The sequence below is a fragment of the Schistocerca cancellata genome, chromosome 2, assembly GCF_023864275.1.
Source record: "Schistocerca cancellata isolate TAMUIC-IGC-003103 chromosome 2, iqSchCanc2.1, whole genome shotgun sequence".
NCBI classification, from domain to species: domain Eukaryota; kingdom Metazoa; phylum Arthropoda; class Insecta; order Orthoptera; family Acrididae; genus Schistocerca; species Schistocerca cancellata.
This window is the reverse complement of record NC_064627.1, coordinates 1027066514-1027071617: the sequence shown is the minus strand read 5'-3', so window position 1 is coordinate 1027071617 and position 5104 is coordinate 1027066514. Positions and strand designations below refer to the sequence as shown.

At 44.7% G+C, this 5104-nt stretch overlaps 1 non-coding gene across 1 annotated transcript; it reads right to left on the bottom strand.

Moving 5' to 3' along the window:
• Nucleotides 1-3348: 3348 nt before the first annotated feature.
• Trnas-cga (transfer RNA serine (anticodon CGA)) lies at nucleotides 3349-3422 on the bottom strand. The gene has a single exon. It is a non-coding gene; the product is annotated as a tRNA-Ser (tRNA).
• Nucleotides 3423-5104: the final 1682 nt, after the last annotated feature.

Below are 5104 nucleotides of genomic sequence, written 5' to 3'. Positions count from 1 at the left end.
GGATAGATTACAGTTAGATATAGTGGGAATTAGTGAAGTTCGGTGGCAGGTTCAAAATGGTTCACTATGGGACTTAACATCTGTGGTCATCAGTCCCCTAGAGCTTAGAACTAATTAAACCTAACCAACCTAAGGACATCACACACATCCATGCCCGAGGCAGGATTCGAACCTGCGACCGTAGCAGTCGCGCGGTTCCGGACTGAGCGCCTAGAATCGGTGGCAGGAGGAACAAGACTTTTGGTCAGGTGAATACAGGGTTATAAAAACAAAATCAAATAGGAATAATGCAGAAATAGGTTTAATAATGAATTAAAAAAATAGGAGTGCGGGTAAGCTACTACAAACAGCATACTGAACGCATTATTGTGGCCAAGACAGACACGAAGCCCATGCCTACTACAGTAGCACAAGTTTATATGTCAACTAGCTCTGCAGATGATGACGAAATTGATGAAATGTATGATAAGATAAAAGAAATTATTCAGGTAGTGAGTGACTGGAATTCGAGAGTAGGAAAAGGGAGAGAAGGAAACAAAGTAGGTGAATATAGATTGGGGGTAAGAAATGAAAGAGGAAGCCCTCTGGTGGAATTTTGCATAGAGCATAACTTAATTATAACTAACTCTTGGTTCAAGAATCATAAAAGAAGGTTGTATACATGGAAGAATCCAGGAGATACTAGAAGGTAGCAGATAGATTATATAATGGTAAGACAGAGGTTTAGGAACCAGGTTTTAAATTGCAAGAAATTTCCAGGGGCAGATGTGGACTCGGACCACAATCTATTGTTCATGAACTGGAGATTACAACTGAAGAAACTGCAAAACTGTGGGAATTTAAGGAGATGGGACCAGGATGAACTGAAAGAACCAAAGGTCGTACAGAGTTTCAGGGAGAGCATAAGGTACAAGTGACAGGAATGGGAAAAAGAAATACAGTAGACGAAGAATGGGTAGCTCTGAGGGTCTGACAGAACATTCAAAGACCATTAGAACTACTGACGGCCTTGGGAGAGCCAGTCCTAACAAAACTCTACCATCTGGCGAGCAAGATGTATGAGACAGGCGAAATACCCTCAGACTTCAAAAAGAATATAATAATTCCAATCACAAAGAAAGCAGGTGTTGACAGATGTGAAAATTACCGAACTATTAGTTTAATAAGTGACACCTGCAAAATACTAACGCGAATTATTTACAGAGGAATGGAAAAACTGGTAGAAGCCAACCTCGAGGAAGATCAGTTTGGATTGCGTAGAAATGTTGGAACACGTGAGGCAATACTGACCTTACGACTTATCTTAGAAGAAAGATTAAGAAAAGGCAAACCTACTTCGTTTCTAGCATTTGTAGACTTAGGGAAAGCTTTTGACAATGTCGAGTGGAACACTCCCTTTCAAATTCTAAAGGTGGGAGGGGTAAAATACAGGCAGCGAAATGCCATTTACAATTTGTACAGAAACCAGATGGCAGTTATAAGAGTCGCGGGGCACGAAAGGGAAGAAGTGGTTGGGGAAGGAGTGAGACAGGGTTTTAGCCCCCCCTCCCCCCGATGTTATTCAATCTGTATATTGAGCAAGCAGTAAAGGAAACAAAAGAAAAGTTCGGAGTAGGTATCAAAATCCTTGGAGAAGAAATAAAAATTTTGAGGTTCGCCGATGGCATTGTAATAATGTCAGAGACAGCAAACGACTTGGAAGAGCAGTTGAACGGAATGGACAGTGTCTTGAAAGAAGGATATAAGATGAACATCAACAGAAGCAAAACGATGATAATGGAATGTAGTCGAATTAAGTCGGGTGATGCTGAGGGAATTAGGTTAGGAAATGAGACACTTAAAGTAGTAAAGGAGTTTTGCTATTCGGGGAGCTAAATAACTGATAATGGTCGAAGTAGAGAGGATATAAAATGTAGACCAGCAATAGCAAGGAAAGCATTTCTGAAGAAGAGAAATTTGTTAACAACGATTTTTATAGATTTAAGTGTCAGGAAGTCGTTTCTAAAAGCATTTGTATGGAGTGTACCGATGTATGGAAGTGAAACATTGACAATAAATAGTCTGGACAAGAAGAGAATAGAAGCTTTCGAAATGTGGTGCTACAGAAGAATGCTGAAGATTAGATGGGTAGATCACATAACTACTGAGGAGGTGTTGAATAGAATTGGGGAGAAGAGGAGTTTGTGGCACAACTTGACAAGAAGAAGGGACCGGTTGGTAGGACATGTTCTGAGGCATCAGGGGATCACAAATTTAGCATTGGAGGGCAGCGTGGAGGGTAAAAATCGTAGAGGGAGACCAAGAGATGAATACACTAAACAGATTCAGAAAGATGTAGGTTGCAGTAAGTACTGGGAGATGAAGAAGCTTGCACAGGATAGAGTAGCATTGAGAGCTGCATCAAACCAGTCTCAGGACTGAAGACCACAACAACAAACATCATGTGTACATATATTCATATGAAAATGTGTCCGATGTGATTACAGCTCTGAACTCGGAATGGTAGTTGAAGCTAGACTCATGGGAGGTTCCATTTCGTAAACCACTAGGGAATTCAGTATACCGAGACCCACAGCGTATACAGTTCACGTATTACCTTTCACCACGGACAACGCAGTGGCCGACGGTCTGCACTTAACGTCCGAGAGAATCGGCTTTTGAGTAAGATTGTCAGCGCTAGCGGACAAGCAACGCTGCGCGAAATAACATCAGAAATGAACGTGGGACTTACGACAAACGTATACGCAAGGACAGAGTGCTGAAATTTGGCGTTAACGTGCTATGGCAAACCGACGCGAGTGCCTTTGCTAACAGCACAACGTCGCCAGTATTGCATCTCCTGGGCTCGTGATCGTATTGGTTAGTCCCTAGACGCCTGGAATCTCATGGCCGTGTCAGATTAGCCCCGATTTTAGCTGGTGAGAGCTGATAGCAGGGTTCGAGTGTGGCGCAGACACCACGAAGCCATGGCCCCGTCAATAAGGTACTGAGCAAGCTGGTGTTGGCTTCATAATAGTGTGGACTGTGTTTACATAGAATGGCCTTGGTCCACTAGTCCAACTGAACCGATCACTGATTAAAAGTGGTTATGTTCGGCTATTTGGAGACACTTTGCAGCCATTGTGGAGTTTTTGTAGATGCCATGTAACCTGGCTACAGACGTTCGCGGCTGGTTTGAAGAACTTTGCGAACAATTCGAGCGAATGATTTGGCCCCTCTGATCGCCCGACATGAATCCTGTCTAACATTTATGGGACGACATCGACAGATCATCTCGTGAGTTCGTGAACAAAATCCTGCACTCGCAATACTTTACCAGTTGAAACTTCCTGGCAGATTAAAACTGTGTGCACCGACCGAGACTCGAACTCGGGACCTTTGCCTTTCGCGGGCAAGTGCTCTACCATCTGAGCTACCGAAGCACGACTCACGCCCGGCCCTCACAGATTTACTTCTGCCAGTACCTCGTCTCCTACCTACTTTACCAGTTGTTGGTAGATGAGGAGGCAACATGGCCCAGTTTTTCTGCAGGGGACATCCAACGATTTTGTTGAACCCGTGCCACGTAAGGTTTCTGCACAACTTCGGGGGAGAGTACGTCCTACGCGATGTTAGCAGGTATCCCATGACTTTTGTCACTTCAGTGTAATACGGCGTCAGAAAAGTGGAGGTAAAAACATCGTAACATCGTAACTGATAGGCACCAGAGACAACTGTGGTGCCTTGCAACGACCGTCAATTGTAAACTCGATAGGAATTTTTGCTGTCAGTCAGTGTAGATCCTTCTCAACCAGTTTCCGAAAGGAGTCATATATAGAGCAGAATGTTCTTATGTTCCTTGCTTGTACTAATCGCAGTGGTTGTGTCAGGACAAATGTTTTTCGTGCTTAAAAAAAAAAAAAAGTTCAAATGTGTGTGAAATCTGGGACTTAACTGCTAACGTCATCAAGTCCCTAAGCTTACACACTACTTAACCTAAAGTATGCTAAGGACAAACACACACACCCATGCCCGAGGGAGGACTCGAACCTCCGCCGGGACCAGCCGCACAGTCCATGACTGCAGCGCCCAAGACTGCTCGGCTAACCCCGCGTGGCTTCGTGCTTCACAAAGTGTCTGTTAGCGTTACGTACAGTTCTGAGTCATGACGCCAATACTTTTCTGCAAATATGTCAGAATTAGACTACTATCGGTGTCATGTGAAGATATTTGTTCACAAGAAACCCACTTACGCCGTAATAAAGATAGCTGAAATAGAGCTGGGGGTCTTGTATCATCATTACCGTTATTCAACTGTGGAGAGAAGAGTTATCAACATTACTGTTTTAGTATTTGTTTTAAGTGCCGAAACAAGGTATCTGTGTCTACGGAAATTTCGGGTAGATGTTTCCACATACGGCCGGCTGCAGCGTACGAAGCGGGCGGTGAATGAGCAATACGGACCAGCGCCGGTTTGTGGAGCACTTAAAATGGGCAACGCGCCAGCTGCGCTGGCCACCGACACACCGGGGGATACTTTCTGGACAGGGAAAAGAGCGCCCAACCGGCTGGCAAAAGAGCTACCAACCGGCGAGCTGTGGCGTGTGGCTGCGGCCGTCACGTGACCGCGACACAGGCACAGGGGGAACCCCCAGCTGCGCGGCGCTAAACATCAGAACAACTGCCGGTCGCGGTCAGCCACTGTCTGCCCTGGCGCACGGTGCGCGGCGCGCTCCGAAACTGTTTCCCACAAACCGAACTAAATATCGAGCTGGCCTGTGGAAGGGAAATTCCGCTTGCTTTAAGTAAAAACGCATGTAAAATGTATTCCATTCCATGGTGGCGAATTGGTAAAGTAGCTCATTACAAGTCGATTGTGAACACAGTCGTAGGTTGCAGATTTGTAATTTCTTTACCAAGCGTTTCACCCAGGTACAGCCCCATCAGACAATATGTAAGTTCACAGGGAGGACAAAGTTATATATACCTGGCTTGGTCGTACTCCATACTACCAGAGACGATACAACAACATAAAGCTGAAAGAAAGATCAAGTATAAAATCTTGGAGGCTCACGTTAAAATTAATGCCAGAGGCTTATGTCACGCGAAAATTAATGTCATCAGC